This window comes from Paramormyrops kingsleyae, chromosome 8 (genome assembly GCF_048594095.1).
Source record: "Paramormyrops kingsleyae isolate MSU_618 chromosome 8, PKINGS_0.4, whole genome shotgun sequence".
Classification (NCBI taxonomy): domain Eukaryota; kingdom Metazoa; phylum Chordata; class Actinopteri; order Osteoglossiformes; family Mormyridae; genus Paramormyrops; species Paramormyrops kingsleyae.
Window position 1 is genome coordinate 20,729,333 of NC_132804.1, and position 19,342 is coordinate 20,748,674.

The window sequence follows — 19,342 nt, forward strand, 5'->3', positions numbered from 1 at the left end:
CTGACGAAGGATTGTAAAGCAGACCATAGCAACAAGGCCTTTCCAAAGAGGTTCACAGCAGCCATTAAAATAGTCTACATTTCCATTTCAGTGGCTTGCTAGTTCATAATGAGGTAACATTTTAAGTTAACCTTCATGCGACTGTAAGGATTACACCTTCCACAAAAGAAAAGCAAATTGGCTCTTTATGTAAATCAGCTTAGTTTGTAAGAGTCACACCTTCATCACAACAATGCCTTCTGGGGCCAGCAGCAGGTGAAATTTCTTGTCGTAGAAGTGTGAGTATAGACCTCACACTGAGTGATTTGACTGCAATACTGTATAAAATCATAGTTTGACATACATAGTAATTATACTGTGGAGACATGGAGCCGGGGATGCTGTGTGAGAGCCTATGAGAAAATCTCAAAAAAGTACGTCCAAGATCACTTCATTCCATTGGCTGGGATACCCCACCCCCCCTTCCCATGCCAGTTATTTACTCATACGGTTCATGGTGATGAGACTACATGCACTGATCGGATTTCTGATCTGTTTTTGTCCTTGGGGAAGATAATATGCACCGCAGGAGAATAAAGAATTAAGAAAGGCTAGTGCCCTTGAAGAACATTAAGCCCTTCAGTTGAACACTTAAACCATCCATTATTTTTTTATTAGGAATAAATTTTTGCACGGATTGTATTTTATAACACTCATACATGAGTATGGTGTCATCTCCGAGGACGATAATATTATATATAGTTGTGGGTGGCTAGACTCATAATAAGACTTTGTTTGTGGTAACCAATCCTATTTAAAGGCGGTGCTGACATTATGGAGAGACCAGCCCTGAACACGGGGACACATTGACCTTTGTTCTTCTGCTTATTCTAACTAGCACAGGACAAATATTGATGTAAAACTGTGATATTTTAGTAATCCGTAATTAGACTGTAATTCCAATGAGCTTGATCACAGGCTGTTGAACTGAAACAGCGCCATTAATGACCAGGGAAGGGAAGATAATGTTATTTAAATTTTTGATCCCATTTAATTCAGGCAGGAGATGAAAAAGAAAAAATAAATCCACTTTTCCCTCAGTTTAATCGAAAATGCATCCTAAGCAAAAAGGCGCAGAACAGATTTTGATAACCATATTAATTACTCTCCTGGTGTATATCTCACTTTTCGCAAAACAGATTTCACTCGGATGAACTCATGCAACTGGATAAGTCCAAATGGAAAACAGAGTCATCACATCATCCATCACTGCGTTACTGTGGCCGAGGGAGATCTTTATTTCCCACTCCCACACATAGGAAGCCTTCATCCAAGCGGAAAACAGCATCCTACACATAACCAATCTTCCACATAAAGAAATGGATCACTCTGCATTTTACCGAATTAAGCACAATAGTATGTTAGCTAATCGGGAATCATTCCTCACCTGATTTGAACTGGTTATAAATTCCCTATAAGAAAGGCAGAGCAGATTCATGATTAGCTCATCACTTAGAAAATACGCATCAGACTCTGCATGGAATCAAATCTAAGACGTTGTCAGCAGTGGTTTCATAAAGGGGGGGGGGGGGGGGGGTGGATTCCAAGCGCCATAAAGAATTTGGAATATAATTGGATTGGTCTGGTTGGGGGATAGATTTGATATGCCTTCATGGTGCCCAAAGTCTGTAGCAGTACACCTGGATGTCAGGAACATCCAGATTGGACATGGAGAGGGAGGAGAACGACAAGCCTGGGAATCTGTAACGACTCCAGAGTCCCTCGCTGCATCAGAAAGGACAGACAAGGGCCAGCACACTGCAGCACATGGGCCATTTGTCAGCGATGCGTCCAGAGAAGCCGGGGAAAGGCTGGATGCTGGAACAGGTTCCCTGGAGGCGACAGCTGTCACTACCCATGCCGAAGTGTCACTCTCCATGCTGGCTTAACATGACGGAGCAAAACTGCATCATTTATGGAGATGCTTTTATATTAAAAGGGGCAAAATATATTTTATATATGGCTATGAGAACTGTGGAGAAATGTTACCAATCAGGAGCAGGCAATACAAAGCATTAATATTCTTCCATAATCAATCACATTCTTCCATAATCTTTGTTGTGGTGAGACTTTCAGGAAGCACAGGGCACCTTGGAAAGGAAGTCAGTCTGTCACAGATCACACATACACACACGTACTATGGGCAATTTAGAGTCACCTGTTCAGCTAATCATACGGCTTTGGACCACTGGAGGAGACGGGAGTAACCAGACGAAAGAGCTGCAGCGTGGGAAGGACAAGCAAAAGCGAACCTGGGATTTGACTGCAGGTCTGGTATGTTGCCCTCATTCCTAAGAGCAGTCATATTAAATCAGAAATGGATACAATAACCTTATGCGTAGTAATATAATTAAAAAAAATAAATTTTACGTGCAGGAATATCACCATAGATCCTATTTAGTTGGGCTTAAGCCCCCTATTTTTTGTCTCAACATCCCTTAATTTCTTTCTAATTTTCTTCTAGAACCATTACAATTTGTCCTGAATTTTTGTGAACATTTCATAATTTCATTGCTCCTCCACCCGCGCCCCCCCCCCCCCCCTTCTTTCCGTAAGCTTTATGGTAGGGACCCTACTTGGCAAATTTAATGTCGGGAGTAGGGGGGTCATCCTGTAGAATCCCCCCCCACCGGTCATCACTCCTAATTCCATATGCACGAGAGCAATATACACTGGTAATTATAAGAGCTACTTTATAGTTCACCCATCTAAAATGTCAAAGCAACTACACAACTGGAACTTAAAAATCAGTTTTCACAGGCATAGAATAAAGGGAGGAAGACATTATACAGAGGGGAAAATAAAAAAATTATGGTTTGCTTTGTGCTAAATTTACATCTCTGAAGATTTGTTTGGGGTAATCTGGAGGCGGAAACATATTCAAAATGTCACACCTTCAAGAGACGTGTGGCCCCAGAAGGCCTTAATTGGCCAGCAGCCTCCATGGAATAAGTAATTTATTATAATTTTTTTTTTTTCTGGAAACTTCTGGCTGACAATAAACTTTGCATTCTAATTTGACAATGATAGCAACAACTAAAAGACTCCTCACTGGGACTTCTGTCAATGGGATTGGCTGATGTACGGTACTTCACCAGCTTCTCCTTGACTGAGATCAGAGTACAAAGACGTTATCTCATCTTGACACAAACCCTTAAAAAAGCATTAATGGAATGACATGTTATGGTTACATTTTGTTACCATTGTTACCCAATGCTCCTGTGACCCCAACCAGCAGAAGGTGGTGGAGGTGGTATGTTACTCCCCAGTATGTGTTCAGTTTAAAATGTTGCAGTATTACATTTTTTTTACAGCTTTCAGGAGCTGTAGCCTATGTTTGAAATGGCAATACCACAGCTAAGGGTTAAGAAGATAATTCTTCTTTTTCATCTCGCAGAGTTTACTGAGTTTATATATAGAATTTCAGGAGACTGTTAAGAAATCCAGCCAAAGCACACAGTAAATCCGAGGATGGAGGGGAGGCGGAGGTGGTTACTCCTGCTGGCTGCCAGTGGAGCTCCTTAAGCGCCGCCCTGCGTGTGACCCCAGCAGACCACGGCACCTCTTCATTTTGGATTTGTCCCCATGGAATTCTGGAGGAAGAAACCAGCATTTTTTTGGAACTGTATCCACCATATGTTAATTCCTAATTACTTCATTTATTAAATATGGTACGTAATCATTGCATTTTACTTGCAAATTAGGATGATTGTTATACTTCACGCTCCAGTTTTGAAAAGGAAATGAGAAAACAGAGAAATCAGTAAACCGTATCTAATTTCGTTATTAAATAGACTTAATTCCTTAAGGTTATACAGACGCAAATTGGACAACTTTTTTTGTTTCCGACAGATCGCTGGCTGCATTCTGAAGGTGGAGGCTTACATGAAATCCTGAAAGACCTTTGATCAAATGCTTTTATGAATCTAGCTGAGCTGAGCTGAGTGCTGTGGTCACACATCCTACTCCAGGGCAGACAAACGTAACCCTGATATCTATTGATTCAAAGCTCATCAAAGTCTACATCTAAAAAATCATTTGCACAGTTACACTTTGTCACAGGTGACTTCATTTCTCACAACTGAAACCCCAGAGTTACATTATTATGTCATATCATAAAATGAGGTTACATGAAATATTTAACACAATTATCTAGGCATATATGACTTTTTAGTTAAAAGATTTTATTTTAGAGTTACATTTTAAATGTCGTTATCCATCTATAACAAGACAACTTTTTTTTTTTAAACTCTTTTGTATATGTTTTGTATTAGTTTTCTGTTTTTAACTATTATGTTTGTTTTTACAGATGGATATTACACACTACTTTAAAAAACTTTAAAATAACTTTTTAAAATAGGTGTCTATTTTTTCTTTTCTTTAGCAATAAAAACAAATAAGATGTTTAGGCCTATATATTAATGTTATCAATAGAGAAACAAACACAGTGTGCTTTATATCAATTCGTAGCAAGCACTATTTGTAAACCATGCCTTGCTTACTTCATGCAGTGCTGTGCCACTGAATTTACAGTTTAGGTGTAATTTATACAGTGCCAAATTTGTTTTATTTCCCACTGTGTTTGAGAAATGTTACAAGTCATGATGAAATAGAAACAGGGTGGCAGGCAATGACATTAATAAAGTGTTGGATTGAAATGGTGGTGATTTTCTTTTCGGACAAAGAAAATTAGCTGAGTTCAGATGAGGTCAGAGAAGACATCTGTGGTGATTTTGGGTTTGCTTTACTTTATAGCTGCAAAAAGAAAAACAATCCCCCTAAACTGATTTACAGTAATTACAGCTTTACTTACATTTCAGTTCCCTTACATTGAGTTAATTCCTAAATTTAGGTTATTTTAAAAATGCAAAGAAAATTCATAGAATCTGGAAGAGAAATAATGTAAGCGTGGGAGTATACATTTTGCCGATATTTGGGAACATAACAATAATCTCAGATTCCCTGTCAAAACAACATTCCTCTTAATCTTTGTTGTGTTGGGCCATTCTGGGTGAAACATTTTCACTGTGACATTCAAACTTGTAACAACCCTGTCTGTGTAACCTTCTTATGAATATTAATGCCTGATTCAGCTGATTTGTGAGACTTTAGCTAAAGGTATCAGATAAATTATCGCAATATTTGAGTATGTGAAACATGCATGTAGAATTTTATCAGTTTTAGTCAGTGGTGCTCAACCCAGTCCTCAGATATCCCCACTGTTCACATTTTTGCTCCCTCCCAGCTCTCAGCACACCTGTACCAGGGAGCAAAAATGTGCACTGTTTGGGAGTCCCTAAGCACTGGGTTGAGAAACAATATTTTTAACACCAGTGTACTGCTCAGGTGGGGATTCATTTATAAATGGCACATTTTGGTGGTCGATTTAGTTCTTGTTAAAATGAATCTTTGTTGAAAGCTGCTCTAGTCCTGTGAATATGGCCCTTTCTGCACTTTTTTACTGTTTTTTTTTAGAGCCATGTGACCAGCTGGACAAGGAAGGATTGAGCACATCTGGTTTTGGGGACGAGAACTTAATTTACTAACAGAAAACACATGGGAGTCCTCTGAAGTAAATCACAGAAAGAAATAATATAGTCCAGCACTTGAACCAGGGTAGTAAAACAATGAAACTGTAAGGAATCGCTTATGAGTGATTTGAAAGCAGGAATTCAGTCTTGGTTGACTAAAAAAAAGTTCCTCTGACTTAAATGCATAACATTAAGCTTCTACTGCAGGTTTGGGAATTTGGAATTTTGGAATTAGGGCTGCTTCTGCTCCTCTTGTCCAATGACGTATGAGGGTCTGATTTTCCTTACTTCACTGTCTCGGCCTCAACCGCTGGCAATTCACCAGGTGCTTCTCCCTCTCCACCGTTAACGAGGTATCCGCCGGCAGGCGTCTGTAATTGGGACGGATCGCTGACCTGTCTGGTGCCGTCCGACATGCTGATCACCCACATGCCAGCCTGCCGCTTCCTGACACAGACCCCCTCCATGTCACATTAGATATACTTCCTGGAGTTTCTCCAGTGCCTCTCTTGATGACATTTTTTCTTTTCCCCCTTATACTACAGTAGAGTTCATTTAGTACATCGATTTTCTCACAAGCACCGTTGCTGTGCTGTCTGTGCAGTGGAAGCTGTGGAAAGTGTGTTGCTTCTTTACAAAAGGCTTCATAAAAATGAGGGCTATAATTTGAGATGACATTGTACAGACCATTCTAGACAGTGGTTGCAAGAACTTACCAACTATAGGGTTGTTATGAAGTTTAGAGCATAGGGCACAAGACAAGGGATATTAACTATTCAAATACATATTTAATGAGTACATAACAAAAATGTCCAGTGACCCTGACTAGAAAAGGTGGTTGGAAGGTGGATAATGAAAATGACAGGATGCTAGAAGTATTCTTAAAAGCACTTATTAAAATACATGAGCATGCTTTGGTGGGAATTCAATGAAAATGATGGCATTTATTCAGTGATGACATCATAAGCATGCTTCAGTGGGAATTCAATGAAAATAAAGGAGTTTATTCAGTGATGACATCATAAGCATGCTTCAGTGGGAATTCAATGAAAATGATGGAGTTTATTCAGTGATGATGTCATAAGCATGCTTTGGTGGAGAATCAATGGGTGTTTATCACTACCAAGAATACAAAGAACATACTTGACAAGAGTATTCTTGCTAACTTGCCTTCCATTTGGGATGCAATGAATCAGGGGATGGTCCTCCGTGGAGTGGATGCAACTAACGCATCCTTGATATTTATGATGAGGCAAATACAACATTAATGGAATTTTACCATGCTCCATATTTCTGTTCTTGAGTATTGGAACTGTACTTCAGCAATGGAAGATGACATCAAATGGGTACATGAGAACACATGAATGGTCAACTATGCATATTGAGTAAGACCCAATGAAAATAACGGAGTGTACTAAGTGATCACATCATAAACATGCTTCGGTGGGGACTTAATGAAAACCACTAATCATGAGGTTTTAAACTTTATATTAATATCTACTCAAAACATCTCCCAACACAGCATCATTCAGAAGGTGACCCACAGCCATAACTGCAAGCATCAGGACAGTGAATCAAATAAACAATGCTACTTTTGTCTTCCAAATGCCTGGAATCACCTTTGCCAATGTTATCGTGAGCTGTCTTGGTGTTCATCTGAAATTGCTCTTGCATTTCTTAATGTTATTATTCATTTACTGTCTCCGGTGTGCATTCATGATATGTTTACAAATTGTCATCGTCTTTGTCCCCTCCTTGTTCCTGCGTAAAAGTCATAATAATCAGTGATCTCAAAAAAAGATACTGTATGTTTAACTGGCTTAAGTAGGACCTGAGGTATGCAAACAGCTTATTGAAGTCACACCATAGAAGTTTTCAAATGTTTCTCTCCACTGTTACAGGCTGTTTGTCTATACAGTACCTTCTCCAATTCTGACCTATTTATAAATAGCAACAAGCAGTGCATGGACTTTATAAATAGCAAAAACAAGGGGGTGGGCTTCAATACTTCCAACTAAGTGTTGCAGCACATCAAAAGTCTCTCATTTATATTTTGGTTCTTTATTTATTTTGCTGACTGGGAATGAAGTTGAACGACCTCACTAATCAGTTGTTGGTGGAGGTGTATAAGAGCTATAGTAAATCTGACAGGTTTTTGCTTAAATTTGAGGAAAATGTTCCTGAAATTTTCACTTGCGCAGTTTTTAAAATGCCACCTCATGAATACTGTATGACTGAGCTCATTGTGGTCGTTCCTGCCTTTTTCATCTACAATGGCTGATGAAATAGCCTGTAACCAGTATTTCAAACAAAGCTGTTTTTTATTATTTTAGTGGATATTTTACATTTCTCTTCATATCACCCATATTTATGCTTTTGAATGTTGGAACTAATAAGCTCAGCCAACAGAGGCCCAGTTGAAAGCAAATGTACAGATGAATTATTATAAACTGATACATTCAAAGTAATAATGGTATTATTCCATAAATGATCCAAACTCTTTGCACCAAAGTTCACCTAGAACTTTCTAGAAGGACTCTATGCCCCAAATTATTGCTTAATATCTCTGCCTATATGTCATGCATGGATCATTTACAGAACTAAAGAGTTATTCATATGAACAGTACCTAATGCAATTAAAGAAACTTATTTCCTTAACAAGGAAATCAGTTGATTAGAAAGCTTTGCAAATTAGTGTCAGTCTTTATCTGATCTCCAGACAGGATAGATGTAGTTATTAGAAATCTGGGTAACTATGGGAGTTGCACATCGATCCACTTTTCTATCTTCCATGGCTTATTATGCATTACAGGGTTGTAGTGAGCCCGGTGTACACTAGACACCCTGAATGGGATACCAGTCCATCACAGCGGGCACTATCACACACTATAGGCAATCTAGAGGCAACAGTTCACCTAGCATGTCTTTGAAGCGCAGTAGGGAAATGGAGGATTCAGAGGTACCCCGCACAAACATGGAGAGAATATACAGACTCCCCACACACAGAACTGGGGCTTGATTAAAATTATTAATTGAGAAATTATGGTTATATACAGGGGTGCACATAACTGGTACGCAAGTATGCATTCACCTTTAAGAACGATATGTGAGACAATCGATTGTTTGTAAAACCGCAAATGCACATAAAATAAGTACACATTTGCGCTTTTACAAACAATTGATTGTTTCACGTATCGTTCTTAAAGATGAATGCGTACTTACGTACCAGTTATATGCACCCCTGTATATAACCGTAACCAATCGGCTATGAAAACAAAATATGATGTGTTTTAATCTTTATATGCTAACTCAGGTTCATTTGCGTTATACGGGTTAAAATGCAAGGTATTTTCTTGTCATAGCAGCGCAAATGTGCACCCCTGGTTATATATGACTATGTTTTTTTAACTCTATGGCCAGAATCACCCATGTCACATCATCTTCCATTGCCACAGACCAATTCCAGTACTCAAGAACAGAAATACAGAGGATGGTAAAAATGCCCAGATGTTCTTGCCAAATATCCCCAAATATCAAGGATGCATCGATTGCATCCTCGCCAAACAAGACAAATCCCACGATGCATTGCGTCCCAAGTTTGCTCTTGGCAGGCAAGTTAACAAGACCGCTCATGCCAAGACCACAAATGTGATCTTTGTGTTCTTGGTTTGACAAACACCGCTTGTTGCAACTGCTTTGCAAAAATATTCATGTCCTTATCGTTCAGTTCCTCACTCGATTTATGGTTAGGGTTGCGTAATGAATTTCTAAAATCCCTAAGAGTGACTTCCAGGCAGCTGCTAACAGTGTTTCCATGCGGAAACGCGACAGCTCTGTCATAAAATCAAACGTGCTTGGGAACCACATGTCAAGGCCGTCAGCCTCGATGTCACACAACAGGCAGAACTAACCTCTCTCCTTCTCAAAGTAACTGATTGCTTCCCATCTGGTACCAGACCCTCCCACTGTGACTCGGTGTGTCTTATTTAATGGTTTTTCTATAAACTGCCATCTGCTAAAAGCTTCAAAACGAGACAAAGAGTGGTTGGAATTACAGAAATCAGATTGAATTGTTAATTTAAGTCATGGATGGAAAGCAGGCCAACCCAACCTAGCTAAACAAGGGGAGAATTTTAGCTAAAATACACAGATTAAATATTTTCACAGAATTTCATACCTTCGCTGAGTAAATCAACCAGGACACATTTATTAATGCAGGATTATATTAAATGGATTATAAATCTGAAAATACGAAGTGATCCAGGTCCTCCCCCTCCTGCCACTGTCCTTCTCATAACAATATACACTAAAGCAATGAAAAGGTGGGATTGTGACATTCTGTCAGTGGGACGTACACTCATGGCAATAACAAAACCTTTTCTTCGTCTTTTATTATTATTAATTTTCTTTTTTTTACATTTGCCTGGTGTCCTCGGGGCTTTGACATAAAAATGTATACGTGCTCGATGGAAACCCAGGGGAGTGGGTGTTTGTGGGCTTAAATCCCACCTGAAATGTCTTCAAAACCACAAGGGCTGCAGGCAATGAAATATCCCACACAGGATTAATCTATAAAGTTCACCCACTGCCGTTGTTATTAATTATTAAACTGGCATGTCTAATTTAATACACTGGTGGACCATTATGTGGGACACTGTAAGGATTACCCACTGTAAGGGTTGTTGGTAAGTTCCAGAAATGTGTCGATTTTACCATATCGTTGTGCTACATCAGTGTTGTTCAAACTCCCTTGGTGACATAGGCAGGTGCCTGGGGCACCACCCTCTGAGGAGATGCCAAAATAACCAGCCGGTTCCACTTTGTCTCGGACAGTCCGGGCTGGGGGGCACGGTGAAGCTTGCCGAGCTCAGAACACATGGGCCTCAGCCGGCACCATTAATCTGAAAAATCTTATTCAGATATATAAAAAAATAATACAATATAAAAAGCTATAATTATACACCTGGTTGAACACCCTCCATGTAACAAGGGTTTAAGAAACCATGAAAGCCAGTTAAGATATTTTCTAAAATCTTTAAATAACCCAGAGAAAAAATAAAAAAGAGGGTGTGGGAGGGGAAGAGGCTTGTAGCTGTGAATCCTGCGCAGATTACCGTCATTTCCCTAATTCTCAATATGAAGATGTAAAAAGATTTTTCCACTTTCCCGCTCTCATTCTTCGAAGTGGCCAAACTAAATCGCTTCCCTTAGCTATGACTGTTTCAGCTTAAAATTGCAGGTCCGCATCGTCATTCTGCTAATGCGCCAAAAAGGCTTGAGAAGCGTCTACCCGGCACAATCCATACCTGACATTGGAGCATGTGCCATTCCGACTCCCAGGATTAATTGCGGCCAAGGGGCAGGGGGACACCTCGTACTGGGGTCCCCCAGTCACTGAGTGTGAGGCCTAAACCTTTGTGCTAATTTGGAGTCAGATTCATTTGCTGTGTATTTCGATCAATATAAACACACCAGACCTGTAGCTTTAGTTAACTTTTTTAGTTTTTTTTAAGGGGGGGGGGGGCAGGTGGTTGTTTACGCATCACGTGGACGGTGAGATGTACAGTGATATTTGTGAGTATGGATGCACGCATCGCAGAGTGGCTCTGAGGCCTGGGCCGCTGTCCTTCTGAACCCTGGTCCACAGAAATCACGTCCTGCTGATTGTGGAGATGGCATTCTTGTAAAACGTCCTCTCTTCAGCCTTTAGGCTTTCCAGTAACATGCTCATTGTTGGAGTCAGTGAATATATTTAGTTTGTATGTATTAATAGGAAAGAAGTACACAATCCCTTAAAGTGTCCCGACTCCAGCAAGAAGAAGGAACGAACAGACAGACAGATAGATGGTGACCCCACCCAGTGACCAACATTTATGTGTATTGCTGAACAGTATGCGGCGGGGAATTTGGAGGCTGAGTCAACACCTTAAACTCTTTTTTATGTTCCTGCAAACCATTGCTGAACACTTTTTACAGTGTGGCAGGACACATTATCCTGCTCAAAGAGACCACTGACATCAGGGAATACTGTTGCCATGAAGGGGTATCCTTGGTCTGCAACAGTGTTTAGGTAGGTGGCACGTGTCAAAGTAACATCCATATGAAGGCCAGGATCCACAGTGTCCCAGTATAACATTGCCCAGAGCATCACACTGCCTCTGCTGGCTTGCCTTCTTCCCACAGTGCATCCTGGTGCCTGGTTACCTCATCCCCAGGTAAATGACACAGACGCACTCTGCCGTCCACATGATGTAACAGAAAATGTGAATCGTCAGACCAGGCCAGCTTCTTCCATTGGCCCATGGTGCAGTTCTGATGCTGGCAGTGGACAGGGGTCAGCATGGGGGTCCTCACTGTGTGGTTTGATTGTTGTCTCTGTTTTGTGTTGCTTTCCTCCTACTCTACATCTATATCTACGTAAAATGGTACCTCTGAATTACGCTGTGATGGAATGGCATCCCTTCCCGAGTCGTTCCCTGCCACGTGCTTCAGGTCCCCCTGTACTGGTTGAATGCTTAGAGGAAAGAAGGATAATAATGTTGCCTGTGAAACTGGTAAGTGAATTAGTGTCCTGATGTTTTTCTCACTTTCCTCTAATGGAAAAAGCTGCGGAAAAAAGCTGCAAACAGTGCGAAACATTTACAAAGGAGGACAAACACTCCTTTAAGGAATGTTTTACATGCTGTACTTTGTGTGAAATTTGACAGGAGGGTCGGGGAATTGTGACGACGCCACGGCAAAGAGCCGAGGCCTTGCGTGACAATGAGCAGAAATGAAAGGCGGAGGCGCAGAGGTGGTGGCGGAGTACACGCCCGCCCCCCCCCCCCCCGACTCCACGTGTGTGCGATTCGCCGGTATGTGACCTGGCATTTGCAGCAAAGCCAGAGTGAAGGGCTTCACTGGGTCAGTGGGTATGTGCCAGTGAGCCAGGGGGTCGGAACACAAAGATTGGAAAGGGGGCAGTTTCTGTGTAAGCAAATGAGTTTTTGTTGGAAAAGGTGGGAAAGATGTGGAAGGTGGCGCTAGAGATTTTTCGCCCCATGAAAGCACATCATTTTGGGCTCGCAGCCGAGACCAATCCAATTAAGTTCTAAACTTTTAGGGCCCCTATCAGTTAGGGCCCTTGGAATCATCCTGGCTCCCCCCCCCCACCCTTCTTTACAGCGGCACTATTGCCAGCCACAGTGAGAATGACCCAGCTTGGTGTGGGGGGTGTTGGGAGGAGGGGGGGTTAGTAACAACCTGACTTGTCACTGCTCACTCGCCGCCTCATTTAATGTTCGTCCATCCAGAAGCCAGTCATTTAAGTCACATTATGAATCAGATTAGATTTTATTACCACATTAAAACTGATACTGTACCTCACGCCTGCGCTCTCCAGCCAATCTGTGTATCACCTTCTCTTTCTTCGTCCATCCATCTTCACAGCCAGTCATCCAGGACAGTCCCCCAGGCTACAGTGACCCTTTTCAGAAGGTACACTCCAGGAGATCACAGAGGGTCACTGTCAAGCTTTCAGACACCCTGCGAAACCCATCAGAGTCACCCCAACCGTATATCATGGGACTGTGGTGGAAGACTTGGACAAAGCAGAGGAAACCCACATGTACATGGAAGGAACACGCAAAAGCGCCACAGAGCTGGGGCTGGCTTCAGGCGTGGAGGTCTGAGGGAGCAGCACTGCCTTCAGGCCAATGCGCATCTCCCTCTGCAGCCAGACATGCTGCCCAGTAGGTCAGTCACCCCACTGCTGAATACGGTACCCTGCAAAGTCTTAGGCCGTCAAAGAAAATGTTTAAAGTTGTTTTTCTGGATAGTAAGTATATATTTACTTAAAAAACATTTATATTACCCAAATATAATATACATATATACCCAAGCCAACAGTAACATGCCAAAAAATAACTAATTTCTTTTGTTCTCCAAAAAGTCACTGATATCTTGTTGGATGGCTAGAAGATCACCACTAAAGTTCTCAAACCTCTCCTCAGGGGCACCTCAGTCATTACATGAATTCATTTAATTTCATCACCAGCTCAATTAATTAATTACTTAAATAACTCAGTGAGATACTGATTAGCCAAACATGTTATGCTAGTAGTCCAGTCAAAAAACACATGGATGTACTGGATGGTAGTTTCAAATATTGGGGTGACTTTAGGGGAGGTTTTTAAATGGCTAAGCTAATACACTTTGACAGGCATAAAATCATAGTTTTGCACCAACATGAAGAGAATTTACACATAATTTTCTCTGGCAGCCTAAGACTTTTGCACAGTGCTGCACATGTGGGATGTCAAACAGTCTTCTGGAGAGCAGGGTGCAGAGCAGAAAAGTCTTTCGTCTTGTGACAACACAGAACACTTTACTCCCAATATATTACTTTTTCAGTTACCACAGATCATCATTTAGTTACACTTAAATGCATCTACAATGTTTTTTTCCCATTTTGAATGTGAGTGATGAGCAGTTATGATTTATGACTGCAATATAAACCACAGGTACATTTACAGCTCAAATGAAAAACACTTCCAATTCATGAATATTGTACTTAAATTACAAACATACATGTATGCACATTTTTATAATGTACTGTTGCTTTTGTCAGTCACAATGCTTACTTGTAGAGCTGGATATTCCTGGAATGCATTTCACATCAGCCATTCACAGGCTTATCTTCATTCCTACACCTTTTCATTCATAAACATGCACAGATGAGGAGATCAGGAGGTGCTTAGGATTTTATTTTATCATGCCCTAACACATCAGATAACATTTACTGCCATTTTGACATTTAGTTACTTTGTAAAAATGTTATATTCAGAGTAAATTTTCACCACTGTTAACAAATCATGGAGTATTTGAGGGATGTTGTACCTTATACGAACCTTCATTAATGCTGTTTATATGAGAAACATGCTAGATGCAAAGCCAGTGGTATTTTTTCTTCAAAGAAAGAATATTCTGATTCGATAAAGGAATCCAAGTGCAGATAAAGTTTTATGCTTTCGAGAGTATAGGTTTTATGGATTCTTTATTCAGCATCGTCCCCTGAGATCTGGTTTGGCTGCTGTATTTATGGCTAACAGCTATTCATGGTATCCAAAAATTGCATAAGAGCCTGGCTACTCTCACTGTGGAAAACAGGACATTGCTTTTGAAACAGTGTGCATGGTACATTCACCAGTGGGCCCTATTACTTTGGATTTTACATTGATTTTACATTGATTTCAGTGAAAAGAAAGTGTTAAGTTACCCATGCGGGTAACTCACAGTACAGATAGAAAGCAAGAAATATCTTGCTAAATATAAATGTTTGCCCTGACAACCAACATTGTCAGAATACTGCACTGTCTACAGACGAATCCCAAGGGGGAATTGAACTAACAACCTTCTGTTTTTTAATGTACAGTGACTACAGTGACGTTCTGCTGTTCATGCAAAAGTCAGACACCTCCAGTGAATAATCCCTGCATCGCACATTGTTATTGTTTGAGTTTTAGCACAACAAATGCTTGTTTGCTTAACTTAAAATGACGCGCATTCAGTATCTTCCTGTTTCGTCTGTGGTTTGACAGTGACTTGTACCACAGATTGCTTTTTAGTGTCATATTCTACTGATATTTGAACATGCAAACAGCAATTTGAGTGTGACTAGATCAAGACTAAATGCCTCATTTATGATGTGATGTACGTACCAATCCACTGCCTAAAAAACTTCTCTCTGACGAAGGTATGGTGCTAACAGCCCTGTAAAAATGCAATATGAAATACCACCTGCAGAAATAATCTTCAGCTGCATTAAATTTCATAATCCTTACCCACAATGTAAACCCTGCCAGATTAAAAAAATCAACAGGAACAGGGGATAAACCAGTTTTACGATCGATGGTGGGATAATCAACATGGTTACCAGGAGTTTTCTTCTTCCTGCCCCCGGAAATGAATTTATTCATTTGTGGTAGGATTTGAGACCTTATGAAAGAATGTTATAATTGTATGTGTAGTGTGAGGTTCATTTGAAAAGGCACTAGATCAGACTCATTCACTGATTTTACTTTATACATTTTAAACACATATACATACATGTAATTCTGATATATAATCTAGAGAAATGAGTATTTGATCTCTTGGAACACATGCTTCAGTACTTGGTGGAGTGACAGTTGATGGCCAGCACAGCTGTCAGATGTTTCTTGTAGTTGGTCACCAGGTTTGCACACAGCTCAGCAGGAATTTTCATCACTCCTCTTTGCAGATCTCTTCCAAACATTTAAGGTTTTTAGGCTGTCATTTGGATACATGAAGCTTGAGTTTCCTCCATAGGTTTTCTATGGAATTAAGGTCCAGAGACTGGCTAGGTCGCTCCATGACCTTAATGTGCTTCTTCTTGAACTCCTCCTTTATTGCCTTGGTTGTATGCTGTGTTGTTGTCTTGCTGAAAGACCCCTCCACAATGCATTTTCAGTGCCTTGCCTGAAGGAAGGAGGTTCTCATCCAAGATTTTATGGAACATGGCCCCGTCCATCTTTCCTTCGATGCGGTGCAGCCGCCCTGTACCCTTGGCAGAAAAACACCCCCAAAGCATAATGCTTCCAGCTCCGTGTTTGACGGTATAGGGATGGTGCCCCTGGGATTATAGTCAGCATTCTTTTCCCTCCAAACACAGCAAATAGAGTTGATGCCAAACAGCTTTGGTCCCATCTGACCACATGACATTCCTCCAATCCTCATTGGAATTATTCAGGTGTTCACTGGCATACTTCAGACGGGCCTGAACATGGCCCCCTTGAGCAGGGGTACTTATCGTGCACTGCAAGATTTCAAACCATAACTGCATAATGTGATACCAATGTTTTTTTTGGCAACTGTGGTCCCTGCTGCTTTGAGGCGCATTAACGAGCTCCTCCCGTGCAGTTCTGGGGTCAGCCCTCACCGTTCATAAGATCACTGATGGTGCACAAGACGAGATCTTCCTTGGGGCCCCAGACCAAGGGTGAATGACAGTTATTTTGTCTTTCTACCATTTGGGAATAACTGCACCAACCGTTGTCAGTTTCTCACCAATCTGCTGGCTGATGGTCTTGTAGCCCATTCCACCTTTGTGAAGGTCAACAATCTTGTCTCTGATGTCTTTAGATAACTCTTTGGTATGTCCCATGGTGATAAGGTTGAAGATGTAAACAGGTTAGTGACCCAAGAATACTATTTAAGTAAAGCCATTAAATGTGAATGCTGGCTTGGTATCTGTTAGTACTTAAGTTAGTACTACTTGTGTTGTGTTAGTGCACATGTACTTGACCTAATTTCTTGCTGGCTTGTAGTGGATCAAAAAATTATTTCCTTAGATAAATTGCAAATTGATTTGTACCTGTTACAGATGATTTTTTTCTTGCTTGTTTTGTTGAACATATATCTTCTGATGTTAAAATAAACCTACCAGTGAAATTATAGGTGTCTTTTTTATATAAATGTGTGTAGTTAGGAATTCAACAGGGGGTCAAATAATTATTTCCCTCACTGTGTGAGAGACATATATTTGTATGTGTGTGTGTATTTACCAGGGTTGGGGCCGTTCCGGAATGCGTTTTTCAATTCCAATCCAAATCAGGAATTTGTAAAAAGAGCTCTTTTATCAGTATCGGCAGTTGTGTATCAGAATTGGATCGGAACTGAAAAAATGGGGATCGGCCCATCCCTAATCTAAACTCTGCATAACGGAGAAAGGAGGAATTCACTGAAAATCTGATTGGAGGTTCATTACAGTTGTTCTGAAAACACTGCAAATTTTGACAGAACTGAACACAAAACTAATTATTGAAAGACTGCATTGATAAACGGAAAAGTCAATTTTAAAATAATTATGTGCTCTGCCTGCACATTTTTCATCCTTCAAAACCAGAATTTTAATTGGCTTTAGTTTCAGCCAATCAAGCTGTCAGAGTGGACTTAATATGTTACATTTTTGTTTAGCAAGCATAACTCTTTACGGAGGGAAACCAAATATGTTCAAATTTAGTTTGTGGGTATGGGGTAAACAGTTATTTTATAATCTGTTAAAGAAAGATGTAGGAGTAATACTACATTTAAATTATGTAAAGTGTACAAATACATTTACAGAGAAAATAAGAGTTTCTTGAATCAGGCAGATAGTGACTGGGTGCTGGCAGTAATGAGGTCAGGTGATCAAATGATCAGGTGATCAAATGATCAGGTGATCAAATGATCAGGTGATCAAATGATCAGGTGATCAAATGATCAGGTGATCAAATGATCAGGTGATCAAATGATCAGGTGATCAAATGATCAGGTGATCAAATGATCAGGTGATCAAATGATCAGGTGATCTGACTGCTGGTGGCAGAGAAAGTGATGTCATACACAAATGGCCTCCTGCTGCCTCTATAATTAAAGTTTCACAGTTAAATATGATCGTGGAACACAAATTTAACAATCATACACATTTACCCTGTGAACCTGTATTTGATATATTTTATACAAATCCTAAAATGTTTTTTCTGCATTGTTATGGCCAGTCTATAGTTTCAACCAGACATTTCTTGTGAGGCTTCCAGTAACTGGTATTAAATGAGAAGCTATTGAAACAGCATTCTAAAAAAGCAACAATATACTTTTCAATTTTCCATCCATCCACCAATCTGTCCATCCACAGCCACTTATCCACTGCAGGATCACGGTGAGCTTGGTGCTGATATCATAAAGCTCAGTGCACAATGCAGGGTACACCACTAAACTGTGTGTGCATCCATGGCATTTGTTGGTCTGTTTGTTTGTTTCCTCCTCCTCCTTCACTGGTATGGATGTGTATCCCTGGTTATTGATAGCCAGAGTCCAACAGGTTTTCAGAAAGTACTTCTGAATTAGCACCTGGCAGATTTAATCTAAGTACTTTGATGGAACAATTAAGACCAGCAAAGCATTGCGGCCACTGCTTGAGGAGCAGGATTTGTCACTGCTGAGTTAAGGGATGCTTTGTGGTTTTCAGGCAGACGGGCAAGAAAGCAGACTGGCATCCAGACAGACATTTAAGCAGACAAACAGGATGACAGACAGGCGTTCATACAGACAGACACATAGGCAGGCAGACAGACAGGATGACGGACAGGCATTCAGACAGACAGGATGACAGACAGGCATTCAGTCAGACAGACATGTAGGCAAGCAGACAGACAGGATGACACACAGGCATTCAGACAGACAGATATAGGCAGACAGACAGGATGACAGACAGGCATTCAGTCAGATAGATATAGGCAGACAGACAGGATGACAGACAGGCGTTCATACAGACAGACACATAGACAGGCAGACAGGATGGCGGACAGGCATTCAGTCAGACAGACATGTAGGCAAGCAGACAGACAGAATGACAGACAGGCGTTCAGTCAGACAGATATAGGCAGACAGACAGGATGACAGACAGGCATTCAGTCAGATAGATATAGGCAGACAGACAGGATGACAGACAGACAGTCATTCAGACAGAGAAACATTTAGACAGGAAAGCAGACAGATGTAGGCAGGATGCCAGGCAGGCAGCTATACAGACAGGCAAGCCAGCATGAGGAAGGCCACACTCTTGCATGAGAAGAACACCGACGGCCTGCATTTCAGAGAAGTGACGTGACCCCTGCACCTTTTCGTCATGCATTTCTCACAGCATCTCTTACAGCTCAGTGGAGCAGCTCAGGTAATTGTGCTTTCTGAAGGAAAGGCATTTAATTTTTATTACAAGCTGAATGGAGCCAGTC

The 19,342-nt window shown here is 40.8% G+C and overlaps 2 long non-coding RNA genes across 5 annotated transcripts in view; both read left to right on the plus strand.

The window, feature by feature from the left end:
- Positions 1–1,580: 1,580 nt before the first annotated feature.
- On the plus strand, positions 1,581–4,697 carry LOC111835322 (uncharacterized). The gene is made up of 3 exons (XR_002836208.2): positions 1,581–2,313; positions 3,437–3,710; positions 3,892–4,697. It is a non-coding gene; the product is annotated as an uncharacterized lncRNA (long non-coding RNA).
- Positions 4,698–16,533: 11,836 nt separating this feature from the next.
- The window catches only part of LOC140592290 (uncharacterized), a 95,898-nt gene continuing 93,089 nt past the window's right edge, over positions 16,534–19,342 (plus strand). For all 4 annotated transcript variants that reach the window (XR_011992637.1, XR_011992635.1, XR_011992638.1 and 1 more), the window contains exon 1: positions 16,534–16,757. This is a non-coding gene — a long non-coding RNA (uncharacterized lncRNA). The remainder of the gene's footprint in view (positions 16,758–19,342) is intronic.